This window comes from Ananas comosus, linkage group 10 (assembly GCF_001540865.1).
Source record: "Ananas comosus cultivar F153 linkage group 10, ASM154086v1, whole genome shotgun sequence".
NCBI lineage: Eukaryota > Viridiplantae > Streptophyta > Magnoliopsida > Poales > Bromeliaceae > Ananas > Ananas comosus.
In genome coordinates, this window is record NC_033630.1 from 9,073,326 (window position 1) to 9,100,626 (window position 27,301).

The following is a 27,301-nucleotide window of genomic DNA, read 5'->3' on the forward strand; positions in this document are numbered from 1 at the left end:
ATATATGGACTATTAGTGCCAATAAACTAATTAGGATCTATCACTGTTCAACTCAAATAGCTCGTTTATTAAGGAAAAAGGGCATGTGCTTTGCTACATCCTAGCAGCTGTGTCAAAAAGTTTTAGGCCCATTGTTTTAATGATCAATTAATGAACCTCCTTAATACGTACGTGATTCGTCAAATATTGAAGCTTGCACCACCAAAGAGCAAAAGGAAAGAAAATTTAATGAAGAGACAAAAATGGGTCCTACAAAGTTGCCCATCTTATAAGTGTACTGAGAACATGAAAGGAAAGGGCAAAGAGACAACGGCCATAAAGTGGAATAAGCCAAAGTTCATTATAAAATGTGGGAATATGGTCTCTTACATCACTTGAAGGATTTGAGAATTAATTAGAATGCGAGGAGTGTTAGATAAGTAACATGCATGATTGATATCTGATCTACTAAACAAGAAAAAAACTATTGTAGAAGAAACCACTAATATAGGGCTTTCAATTGAAGCAAGAGAGATACATTATATTTTCAACAAATAATAATATTCCTCCAAAAAATAGAAACAGAAAAAAAAAAAAAAAAGATCAAAAGCAAATGGGTCCCTAAGAGCATAATAATCTAAATTATGCCATAGCTAAGGACGGCCTTTAGTAAAATACCATGATGATTGATTCAAAGATTAGCTTTCTAGTGACGAATGATTAGATCCAAGAAATATTAGGTAAATGACTTCTTGTGTTAAGCGCCATTCTCACCATATAGAGTTTTTCATCAATAACAAGAAGTTTTCAGCTCAATCTACTGGATATGTATATAATGAGATAAAAATTAGTATCCACCAAAATTTCTTTATTGATCACTTCTTTCTTGGGTAGGAATGAGAACAAATTTTCATCTCATCAATAACCAGTTTAGATGATTAATTATGTGCAATATCAAAAACTAGTATCAAAGCGGCTATCAAATTTTTAACAATTGACATCAGATTAATTAGATAGATAATAACTAATTGCAATAAGGCTTAGTTTGGCATTGAGGCCTACCTAACGCTATTAGATAAAATGGAGTTTGGAAAAAGTATATAGAGATATGCTTCTGCGTTCTCCGGTGGGACCGCAAAAAATATATCGTAACCGACTTATCGTGATATGCGGAATGCAATATTACGTACGGAAACAAACAAGGTATTTTTTCAACGTACTTTCTCACCGCACGTAACGCATTCTCCCCGCAATACTAAACGAAGCCTAAAACGGGTGCCAAAGTTATCATCTATTTCAGACTCTTTTTTCGGCATATATATATATATATATATATATATATAGTTTAATTTGATTTTCTTCAGAATTGTAGCTAGTTAATTAAAAGGGATTTGAAAGCACCATTGAATGATAATAAACAAAATGAGGAGACAAGGTGGACCTTGTTTAGAATTTGGATAACGACTTAAAGTGGGAGGAGGAGAATTTTCGATGACAGCTACAAAAGTTCTAGGGTGGTGGAGATTATGTTAGAAATTAATATTGCTTTCTTTTTGGTAAGTAAGATTCGCAGAGATTTCTCTCTACAACAGAAGCAAAGTATAAGAAAAAGATGGCATCTTTTTTTCTCCGAAAGGGAGAATTAACAGAAAACCTGATCTCGTGAAGGCACTAAACGCTACAAACTATCGCATCAACCTTGCTTATAGATGCACAAATGTCAAAGGCATGCCCAAAAGTTGATGTACTCCTCTGTTACATGTAGTTTCACTAATTAGAGAAGTTAACCAAATTCAAAAATTAATGTAAGGAATTTATATTTGAAACCTTTGATAGTATATTACACGAATTTGTAAACAAAATGTTCATTGCTGTTTTCAAGCATTATTAATTTGTACTTTACTCTCGGTGAATCGTCAAGATTTACACAATTTATTCAAAATATTTACATTTTAAAAACTCTGAAGATTATTAGAAGAAGTTTCTATTCATACTTTTGTTAGGAAATCGTAACAAAGTAACTACTACTAGAAATAAATCTAACTAGCTAGCCTTTGTTTGATTATCACTCGAGTTATTATATGTACAGCTCAATTACAACAACAAAAGTGTGACATAAAATAAAAATGATATAAAATGTTGTTACAGAAATTGAAGGCCAATTTGCATTTAAAAATCTATTAGTTTTTAGATTTTGCAAAACTAGGCTGTCTTTTTGCATTTTACATATTCGGTCTGGATTTTTCGCCATCTGATGAAAATACTCCCCGTCCTCGTCCCCCTCACCTGTGTCCCCTCAGTTACGTCTAGTGTATTGTACGGCGCCTGGGCGGGCATTAAATATGGTTCATGCCGGGTTACATAACCTCCTAGTCTTCGGAATTCGAACCCAATTGCTCCTGCTATTCACCAGTCCCATATTTATTATATAACTAATATTATTTACACTTTCAATGAAAGTTTAAATGGCTGTACCACATAAATAACAAAGGTATAACACAAAAACATCAAGAACAATGATTCGAATCAACTCCTGTAATATTCACGTGGCAAAGTTGCCGCAACTTCTCTGCATTTCTTCGTTATTTCGACCTTTTGGGATAAGTTAATATTTCATCCCTTCTATAGGTGTTTCTCGTATGCCGAAAGAAAAATGGCACAGTCATCGATTAATCTTGAATTGGGATTTCTTTAGCGTTGATCATCTCCCAGTCTAATGGACGCTTTGCGTCGCCGCTGAACAAGTCCAAAAAGTTGGACAATAAAAAATTTCCAACGAACTTACACTACAAAACGGGAAGTTACACTAATTAGAGTAGAGTTTTGTATATTCCTGGTAATATGATGAACGATTAAGGAATTACTTACTACTTTTTGGAATCCTTTGTTTTATTTATTGTTCTGTATTTAGGAATAGTGAAGGTATTTCTGTCACGCCTGGGTATCAGCAGAAGCATACTTGATATATGCACAAACCCGCTATATACCTGTAGTATACAAGGCGTCTACTAAAATCATGTCAGAAAAGAAACAATCAACAGAAGAACCTAACATAATATCAAAGCATAGAACGTACAGAAAGTACTAGCAACTAGAGAATAAGTAGTACAAAACTCCACTACATACAACAAAAAGTAGGAGCATAAAACTGTAAAGTACAATGCTCTAGCCACATAGGTACAACTCAAAATCACTAAATCACTCTATATACAAGTGGTAGTCTCTCTATACAGGTACAACGTCACCCTCGTCGACAAATCTCAAAGTAGCGACGTGATCACCTAGCAGGACTCCAAACTACGCCTAGCTAGACATGACTCCCTTGCCGCTATCCCTAGCTTCTCCCGTAGTGGATGGCTCTGTAAAATAATGTCACGCCCCGGGACCCACCGGAAGCCCGCCCGGTGCGTGTCCAGACCGGCCATATGTCTAAAACATATAAGGCGTCTAAAAACAACAATAAAAAAAGCAATAATAAAAGACATCTAGGAGTATCAGAGCATAATAAATGTCTAAATGCTACAACAAGGGATAAGGATAAAACTATAAATCCACTAAATAAAACATAAAGTGATACAAGGAAATCCCAGATACAAGTGCTATAGGTAGATACATAGGTGGTCTCTATACATGGATACAAAAACCTCTCACTCTCTCAACTACAAAAAGAAAGAGTAAACCACCTAGGCAAAGTACCGCTCCTCGCTAGCTAGCTAAGCGATCCCCTTGCCGCGATCCCGTGCCTCCGCCGATGCCGAAGGCTCTGAAAAGTAAACCATAAAACAGGGGCGTGAGAACTATTAAAAATAGTTCCCAGTGGGCAATTACTGACTTTAGTGAATGCACCACGAGGCCCAAAGCTACAAAAGATGTCAGTGACTATAAAAGTAGAAAAAGCGAAAGGTAAGTAAAAATGTAACTTACTACAATATGATATATCTACTTAGCATAATTAGCATAAGTATGAAGCAACTATGCATGAAGTAAAAGTCTCCAACTATTATAATGTTCACAATGCGAAATAGTAAAGTTCCGTTGTTTACTATTCTAGTCAATGTCCAAGTAGTACACTAAGTCATCATCTGTCCACATGTCATAATGAATACTTTAAGTCAACTCTGAAGAGACCCACCCGAAGGCTGTCTATGGCCCTGAGACCCACTCGTAGGCTGTCTGGCCGGTGCCGAGCCTAATGGCCCCGTGGTAGTCATCATCCCCACTCTAGGAATGAGCCTGTCTCACGGCAATCCACTTCGGCGCCCAATCCCGCGCGGCGAATATGAATCGCGATGGCTATCTCCGGAGTGCCGGCTTGTAGGGAGCGACCCTCACAAGCATGTGCGAATGAGCATAATGGCAAGTAGGCAAACGATCTGTCGCAAGTACCAAGTCCTCATGTCTAATAACATGGAATGTGTCAAGTATCTCAACGGCCTATCCCTATGTCATCATGTCTCTAACATGGAATATAGCGGGTAAGTAGTGGCCTATCAATATGTCTCTATGTTGCAGTTTCATAGTTTACTAGTTTCAAGTGCCCCTTGATGACACTCTTGTTCTCTATGCCAGAACATGGCAACTATGTTCCAAAATACATATTCCAAATCATAATCCTCATAAGTGATGTATTTTCCACTTGCAAATAAACACTTTTTCCATATGCATGCATTCTACTCATATAGCTCTACTATATAGTGAAATTTTCATAATACACAAGGCATGCATTTTAAGTGCTCTAAAATTCATATAAATTTCATTCAGTATAGAAATGAATTTAAAAATATTTTACAACAAATAGAAAGAGCATAGGGTCCATTTCGCCCCTTTTCCACGAAGCCAATCCCACCGTCGTCAACGAAAGCTTTCGTTTGCCACGACGAAGGCGTGCACCACACTCCTAGTACCCTAAAGGTATGAAAACAAGTGTCATCTAGTTGAAACGAATGACGCTAAGTTCAATCATTAACCAACTCAAGCTAAGGTTGGGAAAAACTCACCTCAAGTGAAAAACCCTCTCTTAATCTTCAAATGGAAGGTAGGGGTCTTCCAATCTAACCTATATAAAGGTTCCAAACCCATCAAAAAGGTTTCAAAGCCCTCAAATCAAAAAGCCCCAAATCTAACCCTAGAATCCCAATTTAGGGTTTCATCTAGTAAAACCTAGAAAAACATGTATCAAGTAGGGATTACATGCTACCAACCTCAAGAGGAGCTTCAATCCAAGCTCAAAACCAAGTAGGGTTGAAGTTTGATCCTCCACAAAGCTCCAACCGCAAGCTCGAATTCACCAAGGTGAGAAAATAGGGAAGAAGATGATGCTCCAAAGCCTCCAAGCAAGCTCCTTCTCCTCTTCTTCTTCTTCTTCTTCTTCTCCCTCTCTTCTTCTCTCTCTAGAATAGGTGGGAAGGGAAGAAATGAAGAGAGAAGAGGGTGAAATGGCCAAATAGGCCATTAAAAGCAACAAAATCTGCTTAGGTCCCTCAAAAACTCAAATTTACATCAGCCCGGTCTGGGCAGTTTTCGCCCAGAGGGACCGGTCTCCCCGACCTAGGACCGGTCTCTCAGCCTGCCTCCGAAAATCCAACGTTCGGGAACCGGTCTCTCCCTGCGCGGGACCGGTCTCTCCCCGCGCAGACGCGCTCGGGGACCGGTCTCGACTGCCAGGGACCGGTTGCCTCGCCGGCTGCGCAGCACTGTTCACTGGGGGACCGGTCTCTCCTATCAGGGACCGGTCCCCGAGAGTAAAAACTCTCAGGACTCTGCCAAAACTCTCGAGATCGAACTTTTAGGCCGGTATACCATCGACGGCCCTCCACCAAGTGTGGAAAAGTTCGGAATACAAATCGAACACTCGAACCTCGGAATTTGCAAAGGTCCAGTGCGCTACATTTAGCCCTCCTAAAAAGGAGTTTCGTCCGCGAAACTCGAAAGCAAAAGCATACCTCAAGGCTCCTTCTGAAAAAGATGGGGATGGCGCTCCTGCAGCGCACTCTCTAGCTCCCACGTGGCCTCGCGCTCCGCGTGGTTGTTCCAAAGAACTTTCACATACGGAATATCCCGATTCCGCAGCTTTTTTCACCTCGCGAGCCAAAATCTTCACAGGTTGCTCCTCGAAGCTCAGATCCTCGCGCAGCTCCACTGGTATAGTTCCCAAGACATGAGCTGGATCATGAATGTACTTCCGAAGGACCGATACATGAAAGACGTTGTGCACGCCCGATAGGTTCGGTGGTAAAGCAAGTCTATATGCTACCGGGCCTACACGCTCCAAAATCTCATACGGTCCAATGAAACGGGGACTCAACTTTCCCCGAATCCCGAATCTCTTGATTCCTCTAGTCGGCGAGACCTTCAAGAAAATATGGTCTCCAACTTGGAACTCCAAGTCTCGCCGTCGTCGATCGGCGTAGCTCCTCTGTCTACTCTGCGCCGCCAAAAGTCGCTCCCGAGTAATTCGAACCTTGTCCTCAGCTTCCTGGAGCACATCGGGGCTTAAAGCCAAACTCTCGCCAACTTCGCTCCAATGAAGTGGCGATCTACACTTCCGTCCATAAAGTGCTTCGAAGGGAGTCATCTTGATGCTTGCTTGATAACTGTTGTTATAAGCAAACTCCGCCATAGGTAGATGCTGCGACCATCCTCCCTGGAAGTCTATCACGCATGCTCGGAGCATATCCTCTAAGGTCTGAATAGTGCGCTCCGACTGTCCATCACTCTGCGGGTGGAATGCTGTACTGAAATCCAATCGGGTGCCTAAGGCGTCCTGTAGACTCCTCCAAAAGTGAGACACGAAGCGCGTGTCGCGATCAGATACAATCGATGTAGGCACTCCATGAAGTCGCACAATCTCATCAAGGTACACTTGTGCGAGCTTCTCTCCGGTCCAAGTCGTATGAATAGGTATGAAGTGCGCCGACTTCGTCAACCTATCCACGATCACCCAAATAGCGTCATGCCCCGCCTGTGAGCGTGGCAATCCTGTCACAAAGTCCATGGTGATCTTCTCCCATTTCCACACGGGAATAGGCAAACTCTGAAGTTTTCCCGCGGGAACTCGGTGCTCAGCCTTTACTTGTTGGCAAGTTAGACAACGAGCTACAAACTCGCCAACGTCCTTTTTCATCCCGGGCCACCAATAGAGCAACTTTAGATCCTTGTACATCTTGGTGCCACCCGGATGTATAGCATACGGCGCTCGGTGCGCTTCTTGAAGAATATCTTCTTTAATCCCCGAATCCGCGGGTATACAAATCCGCCCACGGAAACGCATCAATCCCTGATCGTCCAAAAGGAAGTCGCCGGTGCAACCATCAACCATTTTACCTCGAATCTTTTGCAACTCCACATCGGAAGCTTGCTTTTCTTTAATTCTATCCAAAAGAGTAGGTTGCACTACCAAAGTCATCAATCTCAAGGGTGTGTCAGGAGTCACCACCTCCAACTCCAACCGCTTCATCTGCTCGATCAACTGCGGTTGAGTCACAACATGCATCGCTAAGTTTTCCATCGATTTCCTACTTAGCGCATCTGCCACCACGTTAGCCTTGCCCGGGTGGTAAAGAATCGTCAGATCATAATCCTTGAGCAGCTCCAACCATCTGCGCTGTCTCAGGTTCAACTCCTTCTGAGTAAACAGGTACTTTAAGCTCTTGTGATCCGTGTATACTTCACACCGTTCGCCATAAAGATAGTGGCGCCATAGCTTCAATGCGAACACTACGGCCGCCAACTCCAAATCATGCGTCGGGTAGTTCTTCTCATATTCCTTTAGTTGGCGAGAAGCATACGCGATCACCTTGCCATCCTGCATCAATACACAGCCCAATCCATTAAGTGAAGCATCACTATAAACCACATACCCTGCTCCAGCTACTGGTAGGGTCAAGATCGGGGCGGTCGTCAATCTCTGCTTCAACTCTTGGAAGCTTCGCTCGCACGCGTCATTCCAAATGAACTTGACTCCTTTGTGCGTGAGCCTCGTGAGGGGAGTAGACAGTTTAGCAAACCCCTCTACAAATCTCCGGTAGTAACCGGTCAATCCAAGGAAGCTCCGTATCTCCGTGACGCTCGTCGGTCTCGGCCAATCCTTGATTGCTTCAATCTTCTTGGGATCCACAGCTATACCCGATCCCGAAATCAAGTGTCCAAGGAAAGTTACCTCTCGAAGCCAAAATTCACATTTCTTCAACTTGGCATAAAGCTCCTTTTCCCGAAGTACTTGGAGTACAATCTTCAAATGCTCCTCGTGATCTGCATCACTTCGAGAGTAGACCAAAATATCGTCGATGAACACCACGACGAACTTGTCTAGATAAGACTTGAAAACACGGTTCATTAGATCCATAAAAGCTGCCGGAGCATTAGTAAGCCCGAATGGCATAACTGTGAACTTGTAATGTCCATACCGTGTTCTAAAAGCCGTCTTCGATACATCCTCGGGTTTGATCTTCAATTGGTGGTATCCCGACAGTAAGTCTATCTTGGAATACACACACGATCCCTGAAGCTGATCAAACAAGTCGTCGATCCTTGGCAACGGATACTTGTTCTTGATCGTGACTTTGTTGAGTTCACGATAATCCACACAAAGGCGAAATGATCTGTCTTTCTTCTTGACGAACAAAACTGGTGCTCCCCAAGGTGAAACACTCGGGCGAATAAAGCCCTTGTCCAACAAATCCTGCAGCTGTGCCCTCAGTTCCCTCAGTTCTGCCGGTGCCATCCTATAGGTGCCTTTGAGATTAGGGTAGTCCCGGGGCGAGATCTACCACAAACTCAATCTCCCTATCAGGAGGCATACCCGGAAGCTCGGCTGGAAACACATCCCGAAACTCCCGCACCACCGGGATATCCTCGATCCTAGGGGTATCATCCTCGCCCCCTAACACCACACTAGCCAAATAGGCTACGCAACCTCTGCTGATCAGCTGCCTAGCTCGAGACGAGCTGATCGTCATCGCAAACAGCGAACTCCGGCATCCACAAAATACCACCTCGGTCTGTCCCGGTTCTCTAAAAGTAACCGTGCGATTCTTACAATCAACCGTGGCATAATACTTGGTCAACTAATCCATGCCTAAGACCACGTCAAAATCCCCCAGCTTGCGCAAAGCTAGTAAATCTACAGGCATAATCCAATTTCCTACCCGAACAGGGCAACTGGGGCTATACTCTCTAATATCCAAAACGTGGTCGGGTACAACAACATGTCTCGTATGCAACAAGGAAACCAAAGGGATACCATACAACTCGGCAAACAGCCGATCTATGAATGAATGCGATGCACCGGTATCAAATAAAGCACGAACTCTAATGCCATCAAGTAAAATGATACCTGCAACCACATCCTCGGCTGCTGCCGCCTCCTCGGTCTAAGCAGCGTACAAGCGCCCACTCGGGGCCTGTCGAAATCCCTCGCTCTAGCGCTGGACGGGTGGCCGCCCAGGCTAATATTGCGTCGATGGAGTCCCCTGGCTGGAGGCTGGTAGAGCCGGTGCCGATGCAGTCGACGGTGCCGGTGAAGAACCTCTCGGGCACTCGGTACGGACGTGGCCCTCCTGGCCACACTGGAAGCACCTGCCCGCCTGCTGTGGTCACTGCGGTGGGTAATGGGGACCACCGCAGATCACACACGGGGAAGGCCGGCGCCGATCGGATCCTCCTCGCTGTGCTGCTGAGCCGCGTCCACGGTCCTGGCTCCTCGGATGCTTTGGCGGCCTTCTAGAGTGCGTCTGACTCGCACCCTCAGCCGCAGGCCTCTTGGCCTTCCCTTTGTCCCTAGCCTCACGCTGCTCCTGGACCTCTGTCGCGCCGCTCTCCACGATGAGCGCGTGATCCACCACCTCCCGATAGGTTTGGAGGTTAGAGGATTGCACAAACTGGAAGATCGACGGTCGCAACCCTCGCTCGAAGATGCGGGCCTTGTCCTCGTCATCCCGCACGACGAAGGGCACGCAATGCAGAAGCCGAGAAAACTCCCTCTCGTACTCGGCTACAGTCCTGTCACCCTGGCGCAAGCTGTGCAAATCCTGCTCCATCTTCCTCTTGACGCTGGTCGGGAAGTAGTGCGCCAAAAGAAGCTCCTTGAACCTCGTCCAAGTGATAGCTGCCAAATCTGTGCGGGGGTTCTCCTGGAGATCCAACCACCAGCGGTAGGCCTTGCCGTCCAAATGGTGAGTGGCGAGCCAAACTCTATCCCTCTCCTCCACGAAGGTGTCGCGGAAGAGCTTCTCCATATGCATTGTCACGCCCCAATCCCCGCCAATTTGGTCGGGTTTGGGTCACGTCAACAGACGCCGAACGGACAGAGCCTCCCCTGTCCGCCCAAGGCTCCAACAACACATATAATTAAGCAATTAACAAGAGAATTGCATAAATAATACAAGGCTTACTCGAGGGCAAGCAACAACGGAAGCGAAAGCTCTAAGCTAAATATACAACACACGTGATATTTGATTTCTTTTGAACCAAATTCAAGTAAGTAATAATATTACATTCCATTCAACCATCATATCTTTTTACATTTAGTCATCCACCAATTACATGATTGTTTTCACTTTACATACCTAAATCAACAAAATAAAGTTGATACATGTATAACAAAAGGGAATGACTACAAAATGCATAAAGTCCCCGGTGGCCGCTACCTACGGCGCCATACCCTTGCCTCGGTCCTCCGCCGCCCCGCTCATGCTAGGACCTGTAGGGTTAGTGGTGTGAGAACTACAACGAAGTTCCCAGTGGGCTCGGCATCCGACCTCGCCGACTTACCCACTAGGTCTATCTAGGCATAAGTATTTCAAAGGAAGAAAAGTAACCATTACTAATGCAACTAATACTATGCCTGCAAGGAAGAGTCAGTAGATAAACAATTGCAATACAAATATGGAAATGAATGCATGCTCCAATCATGATCAAACTTTGGCTCTTACCCAATCTTGCCGGTTAACACCGTTAACCCCAATGACTCACAACCCAAAATCCCTTAATAACGGGGGACTCGAACCTCCCTAGGGACCGTCAACTGGTGGGACTTTACCACGCCCAGTGGTGACCAACTCCGGAGCGCACCGCTCGAGGGGGAGCGACCTCCCTCAAGCCACGACGATAGGTGAGTATCGATCTAATCCTCAACTTGAGGACTCATAGCCATTAGTCACAATGCCAATATCACAATAGGTCTCTACCTATTTATTCTTGCCACTCTCCATGCTTTATCTTCGACCATGACATTACGGGTCAAACTATATTCAACGGTCATCTCTCAATGCAATTCTTGTTTCTATGTCAATGACACCCTTGTTTACTAATTGTCCAAGTCTATTCTTACATTCACACAACTTGAGGGTCCAATCACACATGTCCAGTTTGGTTGTATCATTCTCTATGTTCATTTACGTTAGAAGCATACAAATGAAGCCACACCAAGTTCCATATGTAGTTACCCTACTATGCATGAATGGATAAATGTATATGCTCAAGAATAGGGAAAAATAGACATAGAGGGGAACCCAACGATTTCGGCGTGCACCCCCCACCTCTATGAGTCGTGTGGGCGTAGAATATTAAGGCCCCCGCACTATGCGAAAGCCGATTCCGCGCCCTATAATCAAATAGTGCCATATTAGGCCTTTTTGTACATGAACTATACTCTAACATTTTCGAAATATTAAACGAAGTTGTCCAACGTGTTTTGGGCACCCCCAATTGGGTTTCTACAGGGTCAATTTGTCCCCGAAAAATCCTAGGGCAAAAACCCCAAATTCAAGCCCTAATGTTGCCATTTAGGGTTTCCCCATGAATCGATCCCAACCCTAAGCAAAGAATAGCTTAAGATCATCTAAGAAGCATCCTAGTAAGGTTTCTAGACCTTTGGTACCAACCCTAGGGCTCCAAACATCATCTCCAAGGATTCACCATGAGAGCACCTTGAGCTCTCATAGGTTCCATGGTGTTCATGGCTCAAAAGAGCTTCTAAAACCTCTAAGGAGCACAAAGCTCCAAATCTCTTAACCAAAATCCAAACCCTAGAGGAAAACCTTACAAAACTTACCTCTAGTCCAAGCCTCACCAAAATTCTCCTTGTTGGAGAGCTCCTAGAACCTCCAAAGCCTCCAAATCCTCCTCCTCTTCTCTTCTTCTTCTTCTTCTCCAAGTCCTAGAGCATGGGTTCTAGAGAGAGAAAGAGAGGAAAATGGGTGAGAGGGTGGAAATGGCTGTGGAAGAGAGGGGGTGAGTCATATATAGTGTTGTAACAATTGCACTTAAGCCCCTCCACTTGTTTCCACTTGATCTGCCCAGACTGGGCATTTTTCGCCTTCGGGGACCGGTCTCCCCGACCAGGGACCGGTTCCCGAACGGGGGTTTTCCAGGACTTAGCCAAATTTTCGAGTTTTTCGGCTGTTGCGCAGCGAGGGACCGGTCTGCCCGTCAGGGACCGGTCTCCCGAGGACCGGTCTCACCACCAGGGACCGGATGCCTCAGGATTTCCTGGCAGGCTATGCGTACGGGGACCGGTCTCTCCTTCAGGGACCGGTCCCCGAGAGCTCAAAATCTGGGACTTAGCCAGATTTCCAGATTTGCTCTCCGGGTCCCTTTTTGCTCCATTTATGAACTCCAATGCACTTAGGGTCCACTGTAACTCGTTCAATTCCGCGTTCCGCTCGTTTTGACGGAACTCGGCACGACTTACGAGGGATGTGGTATGTTACATGCATCAACCACTTCTCCACGATCCAGTGGTCGACCTTCTCGCCATCGAAGACTCGGGGACTGCACCTCCTGAACTCATTGAGGCGCTCCATCAGTCTGTCTCACTCCGCCCCCTCAACCAAAGTAGGGAATGCAGCTCCAATCGGGGGCCTCTGCACAGGCGGTGCTACCAAAACCTCCTCCTGGGGTGCGGCCGCAGGCGCCGCACGCGAAGAGCTGGGCGCGGGGGACGGCGCTCTCGGTGCAACGTCCACAACTGGTGCTGGCGGTGTAGGGGCCTGAGTCTCCCTAGAAGCTGCTGCCTGCTGTAGGAGCAAGTCCTCCGGACGCTTCATCCGCACCTCCTGCCGGCGCGCCGCCTTAATCTGCTGTCGGGCCGCCTCTGCCTGCTGAGTAACCAAGTCGGTGAGGGCCGCCAGCTGGCCCCTCAACTCACAAACCTCGCTGGATCCGGAGGTAGCGGAGGTCTCGACCTCCTCGAAGTTTGCCGCATTGTCTGCCCCGGCAGATTGGGAGCGAGTAATCGGCATCGTCACTACAACATCATAAAAGCGCAAGTTAGAAATACTCACGCTATCGCATCCCCGCTCAAAAGACAAACCCCAATCATGCGAAAGTAAAGAAGTGTTCTCACTACTAACTCCCGATGTTACGTTGTCGGCCTCCAACGTAACGCTCCGCGAAGTTAGAAGTCAAACGCTTCGATTTAACTCCACTTTCTAGAGTTATCCAAGATACCCAATTCAGATACTTTCGCTTACAAGTCAAATAGACCTNAGAAGTGTTCTACACTACTAACTCCCGATGTTACGTTGTCCGCCGCCAACGTAACGCTCCGCAAAATTAGAAGTCAAACACTCCAATTTAACTCAACTTTCTAGAGTTATCCAAGATACCCAATTCAGATACTTTCGCTCACAAGTCAAATAGACCTTGTCTCTCACGAGCCTATTTCCTATAGTCCAACCGGCCTAAGGTCTGCTAGGTCCCCTAAGACTCAACCCTAGGCTCTGATACCAAATTAATCTGTCACGCCCCGAGACCCAGCGGAAGCCCGCCCGGCGCGTGTCCAGACCCGTCATACGTCTAAAACATATAAGGCGTCTAAAAACAATAATAAAAAAAAGCAATAATAAAAGACATCTAGGAGTATCAGAGCATAATAAATGTCTAAATGCTATAATAAATGTCTAAATGCTACAACAAGGGATGAGGATAAAACTGTAAATCCACTAAATAAAACATAAAGTGATACAAGAAAATCCGAGATACAAGTGCTATAGGTAGATACATAGGTGGTCTCTATACATTGATACAAAAACCTCTCACTCTCTCAACTACAAAACGAAAGAGTAAACCACCTAGGCAAAGTACCGCTCCTCGCTAGCTAACTAAGCGATCTCCTTGCCGCGATCCCGTGCCTCCGCCGGTGCCGAAGACTCTGAAAAGTAAACCATAAAACAGGAACGTGAAAACTATTAAAAATAGTTCCCAGTGGGCAATTACTGACTTCAGTGAATGCACCACGAGGCCCAAAGCTACAAAAGATGTCAGTGACTATAAAAGTAGAAAAAGCGAAAGGTAAGTAAAAATGTAACTTACTACAACATGATATCTCTACTTAGCATAATTAGCATAAGTATGAAGCAGCTATGCATGAAGTAAAAGTCTCCAACTATCATACTGTTCACAATGCGAAATAGTAAAGTTCCGTTGTTCACTATTCTAGTCAATGTCCAAGTAGTACACTAAGTCATCATCTGTCCACATGTCATAGTGAATACTCAAAGTCAACTCTGAAGAGACCCACCCGAAGGCTGTCTATGGCCCTGAGACCCACCCGTAGGCTGTCTGGCCGGTGCCGAGCCTAATGGCCCCGTGGTAGTCATCATCCCCACTCTAGGAATGAGCCTGTCTCACGGCAATCCACTTCGGCGCCCAATCCCGCGCGGCGAATATGAATCGCGATGGCTATCTCCGGAGTGCCGGCTTGTAGGGAGCGACCCTCACAAGCATGTGCGAATGAGCACAATGGCAAGTAGGCAAACGATCTGTCGCAAGTACCAAGTCCTCATGTCTAATAACATGGAATGTGTCAAGTATCTCAACGGCCTATCCCTATGTCATCATGTCTCTAACATGGAATGTAGCGGATAAGTAGTGGCCTATCAATATGTCTCTATGTTGCAGTTTCATAGTTTACTAGTTTCAAGTGCCCCTTGATGACACTCTTGTTCTCTATGCCAGAGCATGGCAACTATGTTCCAAAGTACATATTCCAAATCATAATCCTCATAAGTGATGTATTTTCCACTTGCAAATAAACACTTTTCCCATATGCATGCATTCTACTCATATAGCTCTACTATATAGTGAAATTTTCATAATACACAAGGCATGCATTTTAAGTGCTCTAAAATTCATATAAATTCCATTTAGCATAGAAATGAATTTAAAAATATTTTACAACAAGTAGAAAGAACATAGGGGCCATTTCGCCCCATTCCCACGAAGCCAAACCCGCCGTCGTCAATGAAAGCTTTCGTTTGCCACGACGAAGGCGTCCACCACACTCCTAGTACCCTAAAGGTATGAAAACAAGTGTCATCTAGTTGAAACGAATGACGCTAAGTTCAATCATTAACCAACTCAAGCTAGGGTTGGGAAAAACTCACCTCAAGTGAAAAACCCTCTCTTAATCTTCAAATGGAAGGTAGGGGTCTTCCAATCTAACCTATATAAAGGTTCCAAACCCATCAAAAAGGTTTCAAAGCCCTCAAATCAAAAAGCCCCAAATCTAACCCTAGAATCCCAATCTAGGGTTTCATCTAGTAAAACCTAGAAAAACATGTATCAAGTAGGGATTACATGCTACCAACCTCAAGAGGAGCTTCAATCCAAGCTCAAAACCAAGTAGGGTTGAAGTTTGATCCTCCACAAAGCTCCAACCGCAAGCTCGAAGCCACCAAGGTGAGAAAATGGGGAAGAAGATGATGCTCCAAAGCCTCCAAGCAAGCTCCTTCTCCTCTTCTTCTTCTTCTTCTTCTTCTCCCTCTCTTCTTCTCTCTCTAGAATAGGTGGGAAGGGAAGAAATGAGGAGAGAAGAGGGTGAAATGGCCAAATAGGCCATTAAAAGCAACAAAATCCACTTAGGTCCCTCAAAAACTCAAATTTACATCAGCCCGGTCTGGGCAGTTTTCGCCCAGAGGGACCGGTCTCCCCGACCTGGGACCGGTCTCTCAGCCTGCCCCCGAAAATCCAACGTTCGGGAACCGGTCTCTCCCTGCGCGGGACCGGTCTCTCCCCGCGCAGACGCGCTCGGGGACCGGTCTCGACTGCCAGGGACCGGTTGCCTCGCCGGCTGCGCAGCACTGTTCACTGGGGGACCGGTCTCTCCTATCAGGGACCGGTCCCCGAGAGTAAAAACTCTTAGGACTCTGCCAAAACTCTCGAGATCGAACTTTTAGGCCGGTATACCATCGACGGCCCTCCACCAAGTGTGGAAAAGTTCGGAATACAAATCGAACACTCGAATCTCGCAATTTGCAAAGGTCCAGTGCGCTACAAATAATCAACAAAGAGAGCGTGAAAACTATTAAACAATAGTTCCCAGTGGATAAGCCACCGACTTCAGCGAATTACACCACTAGGTTCATGATGTATAGAAAGAAAACATGAATATCTATTGCATGATAGAAACAATAATGCTAATAACAACAAGTAAATACTAAAGTTACTAGATTTCCATTACGATATTTATAACATGCAAGTAAAGGCTATACTACAAAAGTAAGCTTGCCGTGCAATTTCATGAGTGCACACTATCAAGTAGTGTTTACCAGTAATACAATTTAGTATTTTGTTCAATTCTTAAGGATCTACCCAAGGTAGTTCAGCTTGCGCCGCGCCTAATGGCCCCGTGGTAGTAAACATTCCCCACGGCAATCCACTTCGGCATCCAATCCCGCACGGGCGAGCAATCTGTCGCGTAAGCCAACTCCGGAGTGCCGGCTTATGGGGAGCGACCCTCACAAGCATGTGCGAATGAGCACAATGGCAAGCAAGCATGATTCATAGTACAAGGTCCTCAATCGTCATGTCTTAACATAGAATGTCTTCTACCAACTGATGGGTCGGAATCAAAGTATAATGACAAATGCTAGTTATCAATTACAGCATAACTAATACATACAGTACATGTTAAGTTCATCAATAGAATGACAAGTTTAGCTTGTTTACCCAAATATAATAATCACATTCTAATGCAGATTTCATATGTGCTATTCATACATGACAATGAATAGAATAAAAACAAGATGTGCTTCTTGCTAACTTAAGCATAGTATATTTACTCGCGACTTGTTTACACAAGTATAGATGTTATCATGCAAGAACATTAACATTGAAAGCTCACCCTACTTAATAGAGTATAATTAGCTATAGAATATAAATACCGCTAGTACATTCAACAACTCATATATGATGCCATTAGTGACACATATACATCCTTTTAGTTCTATGCCTAAAGATAAGAACATAGAGGGAATTCACCCATTTCAGTGAGGTCAAACTCACCCAATCAGTCGATGAGTCTTAGCAATCACGTTAGCGAAAGTTTGCTGATCGCCAAGCACCCTAGAAAGCATAATAAAGTCAGCAAAGAACTTAATCCAATACTCCACATCATTACTCAAATAAACATCTCAATTAGGTCGAATTATACCTAATATGAAATCCAATCTTGAACTCCACTGAAATCAGGTTAGAATACACCAATTCTAACCTCTCAAAGATTGCTAACCTCAACTTAAAGCAGTCGAACTCCCTGCAGCGAATCTGCTGCGAGTAAGTATAAAAATTGCATAAAAGTTACTACTAGAACGTCCAATTTCGGCGAAATTCTCACCTATGTTCAAACCAGAGCTAAACCTCCACTTCCAGTTAGGTTAGAGCACCCAAAACCAGCTCTCAATGGCCACTATATTCAGCTTAAAGTGACCATCATAGCTGCTGAAAACATATTCCCGAAACTGCATCAATTCATCACTAACAACCTAGTATAGCTTCAACATAAAGCAATTAATTAACTAATTACCTTCTTCAAGCTTTCTCCAGCTTCCCCCTGGTTTAAAGATTGAAGAATCACGGCAATTACCTCCCCTAAAACCGCTGAAACCTTTCCCCAAACCTGCTGGCAGCAAAGGGACCAAAACTAGCTCAAACATACTACTAGTATTAAACTAGAGAGAGAGATGAGATCAATCACCTTACCAAGATGCAACTCAGTTGTTTACTGAGTTTGGGCTGCAAGAACACTTCCAACTTTGTCTCTCCAACTGCATATAACAGCCCCCAAGCCCTCCAAAGCCACTAGCTACAAAAGAGAAGAGAAATTGGACTCAAATCCACACTTTTCACTTCTCAAATCTCAAAAACCCTAGAGAGAGAAAGGAAAGAGCTCAACCCTGGTGTTCTGGGCTCCCACACCTCTTAACCAGGTACTGGAGTCGTGCTGGGGTGATACGGATAAGGATTGAATGCCAAAAGACCAAAAGAGCCTTGCTGCCACGTAGCAGTTTGTATTGGGTACCGGTACTCAATGCAGAATACAGAAATCTGCAATTGCAATGCACTTTCGACCTTCTGGCTGTTTCCTCACTCCACTAACCTGCCAAAAACCTTCCTACAACCCTTCAAGAGTTGTGGGTTCACTCCAATTACCAACCCCACACTCAACTTCGCAATTTGCCAAGTTTAGAGTACTACAATTTCCTTTCTTGCAGATTGGCCATTAGCAAGTGCCAATGATCATAGTCGAAAAGTGGGACGAATTACCAAAACTTCGCTCCTTTTATCGCCCCCTCTATCACATTTGCCGTAAACTTTCGACGGTCAAAATCTGAATCCATGCTTTGGTGTAGGAAGGTTGGAGAGTATATGCACCGGTGACCTGTGGCTTTCTCCAGGAGATGCTGGTAGGAGTCAATAATATCGAAGCTCATGAATGCCATATGGCTGGTCAGGTCGATGAAGTCATTTCGAGCAATTTCGATGTTCTTCGATGGGACTCTTATCAATTTGGTGTCGCTATGAAGGAAATTCACTATTAAATTTTGGTCTTTTCTCGGCAACACCCCCTTTCCATAATACCAAAAATATTTTTTCCTATCCTTCTTTGCGACTGAAAGTTTTTTCGTTTTGCAGGCTTCTTCCGAAAGGGATATATCAATGACTATTTGGGCCTAAACCAAGATTTATCAAACATTACAACATTTAGGAAAGAAAACAATTTTACGATAAATTTAACACGACTTGATTGAATATTGAATTTTTTATAAGTATCGTTGCAACAATAACATACCGGTTCTTGGGCAGCTGCCTTCAGTTCTGGCGCGACCGATGCCACAGGCTTGGTGGCTTTAGTTCCGTCTCTGCCGTCTTTGATTCCGGCCCGGCGGGTGCCATAGTCTTGGTAGGCTTTGGTTTTGGCGCTAATTTGGTTCAGGCGCAGTGGGTGCCACAGTCTCGGCCGCCTTCTGTTCCTGTGCGGCTGGCTGGACGGGTGCCACAAGCTTGGCGAGCTTCAATTCCGACTCACTTGCCTTCAGTTTTGGCACAACTGCCTTTGGTTCAGGAGATGTGAGTGCCACAGGCTCAGCAGCCTTCGATTTCGAATTGGCGGCCGACAGTTTAGGCTTGACGGCTTGAGGTACATTAATTATCCGCTGTAGGTAATCAAGATATTGGTTCAACGTCCTCATATATGTGGACATGATGTTGTTCAATTATTTGATGCAAAATAGTCTGATTAATTGATCTACTAGTAAGAAGGATACACTGTTTACACGAAAATTACACGATAACATACTTCTGCCCCTTCTGGTGCATCGTCGACGGTGAACAAATCTCCCGGCCAATGATCATCTTCTTTGATTTTATCATTAACTACTTTGCATGATCGCATATGGGATTCGCTTGTTGCTCTTGGTGTTGTGCTCTCTCTCGGCGACGCATCCTGCATTGAAGATGCGGTACCGATTTACACTACTTAAAAAAATTTTGCACTATTTCTGTTATATTTGCACTATGCATATACATTACTAAGCAGAACATAGTGTTATTAAAGTAAGAATGGTACAATAATAACTGTATGAGTTTACAAATATAATTATTGAGAATTTAAAATAATAAACATGTTGTACACTTCGACGATCAAGTCTTTGTCTTTGACTTTGCCTTCCGTCCATCAAGCTATCGGAGGAGGTACGGACTCCTATATTTCATCCTCTTCCTGGCCAAACATATGGCAAGAAAGAAAATTAAGTAGGATAGCAGCATAGAGGAGGATGAGGGGTTTAGAAATAAGATAAGCAGCTTGAGATATCGGAGAGGGGACAGTCAGGAGGGTGGAAGATGATTGACTGACGGGGGAGTGGCATAGTGCTGTGTACTGCACTATTTGAAGTGTTGTTGCACCGTTTTCCTTTGTGTTGCATCATTATTCCTATTGCTGCCTGCGTTTTCTTTCTAATGTAGCTTCAAAATATTTATTTTGAAAAAACTGAAAAACAAATATGGCTGGCGAATAGAGGGAGCGATTTGTTTCAAATTCCGACGACTAGGAGGTTGCGTAACCTGGTGCGAATCGCATTTAATCCCCGCTTAGGCACCATACAATACAGTAGACATATCTAAAGGGATGTAGGTGAGGCGGACGAAGAGGGAGGGGAGGGGGATATTTTCATCAGATAGCGAAAAGTTCGGACCGAATCTCCAAAATCCAAAAAGGCTGCCTAGTTTTGCAAAATCTCAAAACTAGTGGATTTTTATGCAAATTGGCCGAAATTGAAATACCAAACTTAATTAACACTATTTCCTTTCTTTTTTTTTTAACACTAATTTTATATAATTCATATATAGGCAGAGGTCACTTTCTTTTCTTATTATAATTGGTTAGCTTGCAATGTAACTTACCGAAGTATTTGATTATTTATTTATAAATATAGAAAAGGTAAAATAAATTGCTCCCAAAACTTTTTTGTTTTATTACTAAAAAAATATCTTGAAATTAAGCAAGGGGTACGAGCGACTCATCATTCACTGCTAAACTATTTTATGTAAGAATTCTATTTAAATTATATAGAAAAAATAACAACAATACAAAATGAGGCCTAAATTTTTGCTCACTTACAAAAATAACACACATAAAAATAACACACATATATTCTCAATCAGTGCTAGGTTAATTCACAACCCGAAATGGATTGTAATCCTACCACACTCACATTAAAAGTCTTTTTTTTTTCACTAATTTTATCACTTTCTTGTTTAAAAAACAAACAAAAAACCATAATGTAATTATATTTCCCAACTCTCTATGGTAGTGTGATGCCCCACTTCCCAGAGGGTCACCCATTCTATTCTAGTCCTAGCATACTTAATTCTCTTAACTTCTTGGTCCTAACCACTGCCTTACATATATTATAACCGAATTAAGAGGCTTAGCACTACTATACCTCATATGTAGGACTTTTCCAAATCCTGAACTGTCACATTCTCCCTTTCTTTAAACCCTGATGTTCTTGTTAGGCTCAGACACACTTACAAGTACTAGGCAATGTGAGACTCATCTCATTCACTAGTCTTAGCCAACTTTGTGGGGAGTCACGGTCCACCAACAATAGTCATCAACCAGAGAGCTACGCTTTATCTACTGTATAATTCTGGCTCAGTCGAGACTCATCTCACACTTTCGGCTGATAATTGGTTATAATACCAACTGTGATGCCCCACTTTCTAGGAAGCCATCCATTCTAAGACTACTCCAGTCATAACACGCTTAACTCTCTTAAACTTTTGGGCCTAACCACCACCCAAAATGATATTACCGGATTAAGAGTTTCAGCCCAATTAATTCTATCTTATATATTGGACTACCTCGGGTCTCACATTCTCCCCCCTTTGTGCCCTGACGTTCTCGTCAGGCTAAGACTCACAAGTACTAGGTGATGTTAGACTCGTCTCGCTAGTCTTAATTGACTTTGTGGCAGAGCCACGCTCTACCTACAACAATCATCAGCATGACAGTCTCGCTTTTTCCACTATAAACCAAGGCTCAACTGAGACTTATCTCATATTTTCGGCTGGTAATTAATTTGCCTTTGTACCAACTGTGACGACTCACTTCCCAAGGGGTCACCCATCCTAGGACTACTGTAGTCCTAACATACTTAACTCTATAAACCTCTTGAGCCTAACCACCACCCAAAATGAGTCAGGTTAAGAGTTTTAGTCCTATTATATATATATATATATATATATATATATATATATATATATATATATATATATATAGAGAGAACTATCTCACATTCTCTCTCTTTTACGTCCTGACGATCTCGTAAAGCTAAGACTGTCACGCCCGAGCCGCCTCTTGGTCGGATTCGGCCACGCCAACAGACCGCCGAACGACAGGGTTTTCCCTAACGCGGACCGAGTCCCTGTACGTTAAAGGCGTCGCAATCAATACAAGTACAAGAGGTTCCAAACAAGGAACATTTTTTCAACAACGGATTGCAAAGGAAGGTATCAACAACATAACACATCCTATGTTATTACAATCATTCATCTCATCATTTATATACGGCATTTTTCATTACATTTGATCCTCAACTTCCAATATATACAATCGATTTCTAAACATAATATTACAACATCGGATCTTTTCTTTTCTTTTCTTATACCCCTAAGAAGCCGACTCAGAGTGCTGCTATCTGGTCTCTGTGGTGGGGCGCTAACTAGGAGCTACGCCTTCTCCTCGCGCGCGCGCGCGGCTCGCGTGTGAACCTGTACCCCCAAAAACAACAACAGCGGTGGGAGACTATTTCCATGTCGTCAGTGGGTACAGCCACCACAGGGAAGAGCTCAACCCACCAGGTCCAAAGGAGGTACTGCAACATTGTAGTCCAACAAATATATACATATAACATCAATGCAATACATGTTCATGCCTCACAAATATGCAAATTATGCAAACTCTTAGTCATTTTTACCATTAGCCTTTCTTTAGAATATGCAATTCTTTTATCATTAGCCATTCTTTATTCTTTATCTTTATTCTTTATTCTTTATTCTTTGCTACAGGCACTCGGCACCATTAGGCGCATTATACACATTGCCATTCTTTATACATAACAACGTTTCTCAATTGTCATTCTTTCTCAATTGTCTTCTTTCACAGGTTACCTTTACCCTAGCCAACTATGCCACTCGAACTCGGTCTTGAGTCAATCCATAATGAATACAAGATCCACTTTCCAATCCATGATTCCTTTTTGTTCTTTGTTCTTTAATCTCACGGCTAACCTGGGGGTTTCGCCACATTAACTTGCTTCACATTAAGTCCATCATCGCAGGAACTCACCAGCTAGGACCGTCCCGGTTTACTCAACCGTGATGCAAAACTCCGGGCGCATGCCCGAGGGGGCGCGAGCGACCCGTCCTGGACACAGAACTCATAGGCAAGTATGATCATATCCTTTAACTCAAAGGATTTGTAGTCGAATCATGGCTTTACACATTAACTTTAAGTGTTCTTTAGCATGCCCCATTCAAGTTGTAACTCTAGAATCATTGTCTTTACATACCCACTGCGTCAATTAACTCTAGTAATTGTCATTCTGATACCACACTTGTTTTTTGTTGCCACATAACTCTAAGTGTCTTCATGTCAACATTGTTGCTAATCTAGCCATTATCATTGTTCTTTACACTTTGCTTTGTTCTTTATGCCACATTACTTTACATCGCTCTAGCCATTATCATTATTCTTTAATCACATTGCTTTGCCTTGTCTCAAGCCATTATCAATTAGCTTCTCACATTACCTCTCATGCATACACATAGATTATTTAGATTCTTATCATTCTAATAAGCACGTGTACTCACATCATGCAAATTCTTTATCTATCACACTTGTTTTTACATTATCTTTAGCCATTATCATTATTCTTTACCAATCTAATTTATTCTTTGTTGTCCCACACTAGGGGTGGCAATCAGCCTCGCTGTTCGGCGAGCCAGCTCGTGTTCGCCTGAAAATGAGCTCGAGATCGGCTCGCTCGGTTTAGTAAAGCAGCCGAACAGAGCTGGATTTTTCAGCTCGTTTAAAACGAGCGAACACGAGCTAGGGTCAGCTCGCCTCGTGTTCGGCTCGATAACAGCTCAATTATATTTATTTTTATATAAATAATTTTATATATTATATATATAATTATATTTGTAATTATAAAGTATAAAATACAGATTATTAATTTTATTTTTTAGCCCAATTTTATAAAAATTGAGCATATTTATAAACGAGGCCATAGGCCCATTTAATTTAGAGTTGCTTATTTACTCATGGCCCTGGCCCATTGCCCATGAAAATAAGTTCCTCTTTTATTCCTCAAGGGCCAAATCACCTCTCTCTTCTCTCTCTCTCGAGGGGTGCTCCAAGACGAGTAGCCACTAGCCAATGGGCTGGGCGGAGGCGGAGGCCGATGGGGGATGCTGCAGCGGCGGATGCGGCGGCGCGGCAGAGGTACGCGGTGCTGGTGTGCGCGGAGGAGGAGCCCGAGCACGGTGCGGAAGGCGCACGAGGCACTTCGGGCATCTTCGCGAAGCTCTCTGCGCGAACCCACAACAATGGCGGCGATGACAATGGTGAGCGAGGAGGAGGAGGAGGTGTGGGTCGCGTATAGGCGGCGCGAGGTTGAGCTTCCCTCAACAGAGGAAGGGGGTTTCGAGCGTTTTGAGGGTTACAATGGGTTCGTGGTGACGGGGAGCTGCAACGACGCCCACGGACGACGATCCTTGGATCCGCGACCTCGTCCGCTTCCTCCAGATGCTCATCCCCGCGCGCAAGAAGGTGTCGCATCTGCTTCGGCCACCAGGTACGAGCTAACGAGCCGAACACGGAGCCGGCTCGATTAGTTTCGAGCCGATGACGAGCCAGAGTTTTTCGAGCTCGTCACGAGCTCGAGCCGAACACGAGCCGACTAGAAGACAACGAGCCGAGCTCGAGCTGGCTCCAGCTCGCTCGAGTCTCGGCTCGTTTAACAGCCTATCCCACACTAACTCTAGTGTCCACTTACCATTTCCAAATGCACCTCGATCTATGTTCATTATTGGATATTTGTCATCCATTGGTAGTTATCATTTAAATTTATGCAATCATTAACATTTACCACATGCATTCTCGTTAGAAATAATCTCATCTTTCATTGTGACATCTGTTTAACATTCTATAAATATGCTCATGTAAATTAACATCACCCATGCATTATTTGACATCTATCTTTATCATACATTACTTAAATGCATACTTTATCATGCATTCTTAAGTCGCATACTTTATCATGCATTCTCAAATAGATACATTTTTATCATGCATCAATAGTAAACATACTACACTTTGATGAAAGCGACCTAATCGCTTCGGTGAGCACAACCACACTTCAAAACGCTTTCCGATTGCTTGATCGACACTTGCAATCGGCTCCGCGGCACCCGTAACCCGGTTTGGCCCGAACTCTTGGCGGACCACCCCGAAGGCACCAATTGTGCGATCCGTCTGTTCGGGAGTTTATTCCAGAACAGATGCTCCCGATCCATTCTCATGATTTTGGAGGCTTATCTCGCGTAGCTGCGGTATCTGTACCAAAATATGATTGTTGGTCATAACTTCGCGTACACTCGTCGATTGTCGGAACCGAGCGCACCAATGGCGTCCGTTTGGCCCGAATTAGTTCATATGACGGGTCATTGAGATTCAAACGCCAACTATTTACAAAACCGCTCTTTAGAGCCCTATAATAGCAGACTATTGGCAGAAATCCACCATTTCAATCCATGAATCAAGCATAAACCATTCATTTAGCCATGATAGGATTCCCATAAATAAATGCATCTTAGAGTATAGAACCTAACCCTAAAGATCTACATTAGAGAGCATGAAGGCTTACTCTCTAAGCTTGCTCCATGGCTCACGAAGGAGATGAAGATGAAGCTCTCATTCTTCTTGTGGCCTCTTCTCCTTATCTTCTCTTTTTCTTCTCTTTTTACTCTTCTCTCTCTTCTTTTCTTTCTAGAGAGAGAGAGGAAGTTTTGGTGTGGGAGAGTGAAGAATGATGAGAGAAAGAGAGAAAGGGTCCCTCTATATACACTCTCATAAGTCCATTTTGCAGCTTTAACCCCTCCATCAATGGCTTCCCTCCCAACCAGCGTGCAAACTGGGCCATTTTCGGGCTTCGGGGAACCGTCCTTGCGATGAGAGCCGGTCCCTGAGAACCGGTCCTTGCTGGAGAGACCGGTCCACCGGAAGTCAGAAATCGAGCCTTCATGGACTTAGCCAAATTTTCAGAGCTTTTTCACTGTTTTAGCTCGCCTTTTCGCGTCGTTTTTGCTCGTTGACGCTCGCGATTCATTTCAAATCGAACCGAGACTTCCAAACATATTTTCGAACATTTCATCATCTTTTACCCACGGCAATGCCGATTTAATCACGGTTTGCACATAGCCTTCGCTTCGCGTTTTCGTCAGCGCCCTATGCGCACCGAAGCACCCCGAGTGCTCGCAGCGAAGCTTGCCGGACGATTTCCAATGCTTATCTAAGCTTACTTACATCGAACTTCGGAATTTAGAAAGTTCGGCGTATATTACTTCTCCACCCCTTTAAAAGAATTATCGCCGCAAATATCAAGGCCACAACTCATTCAGGCTTCCTCGAGAACTTGAGGCACCAATGCACTTTTCCCACTTCAGAATGGCTTTACACCTTCCTTGAACTATCACAAGAGAACTACCCGAAGAAAAAAAAAGAGAGGGGCAACAAACCCAACTCATACAACTTTGTAAGGTGCATCCCATCAAAGTGAATTACGTATCGCACCATTCTGTGGGAAGCGCAATGTCGACAATTCGAACGACTACACACGCTCCAACGCCCACTTGTCATTGGCATCAAGAACTCTTCTTTGGCATTTACTTTCCCTTCTGGAATACCTCCAATTTGATCACCGACATGTGCTTAGAAGCAATATCCGCGATGCATCGCTCCGTCCGTGAGAGCTCTAATTTCGCACAGCACCTTAACTCTATCGTAGACTGGCCCACCGCGCTTCCCAAGTCCAATCCTCAAACTCCACGTGGCTCTCACGAATGTCAAGGTCCTACCACGCAGCCACTTCGTCTTCTGATACCATATGCACGCCACGTCTTATTGCTTTCGCAAAGAGCCTCACATGAACACGTCTTCATTGCGGAAACATCAAATCAAACGCCCGATACGGCTATTTACGCCAAATCACTTTCCTCAACTTTCCCACAGGTGAGCCAAAGGCCACCCTATCTACGTAGGCCTAACAGGCCTAATCCCGCTCAATACTCGACGTACCTCTCGCTCGCGAAGTGTAGACCCAATCATCCTGCGGCGAAATTCTCACTGGGGCAATTCGCATCGCACTCCAACCAGTGAGCAACTAAAATCCCGAAACCGTAGCAGATTCCCCGGGTTGGGTCACACTCGCACTCTCAGTATACTATCCATCCACTACACGCCCATTGATTCAAC

The 27,301-nt window shown here is 44.1% G+C and overlaps 1 long non-coding RNA gene across 4 annotated transcripts; it reads right to left on the minus strand.

Moving 5' to 3' along the window:
* Positions 3,021 to 18,195, minus strand: LOC109716674. Of its 4 annotated transcripts, none has more exons than XR_002218009.1 (6): positions 18,155 to 18,195; positions 17,957 to 18,064; positions 17,597 to 17,878; positions 17,414 to 17,515; positions 17,266 to 17,325; positions 3,021 to 3,338 (listed from the first exon to the last, which is right to left on the minus strand). It is a non-coding gene; the product is annotated as an uncharacterized LOC109716674 (long non-coding RNA). The 4 variants fall into 4 exon arrangements; XR_002218011.1 differs by having other exon boundaries at positions 17,597 to 17,700; positions 17,786 to 17,878; positions 17,957 to 18,167; XR_002218010.1 differs by having other exon boundaries at positions 17,962 to 18,167.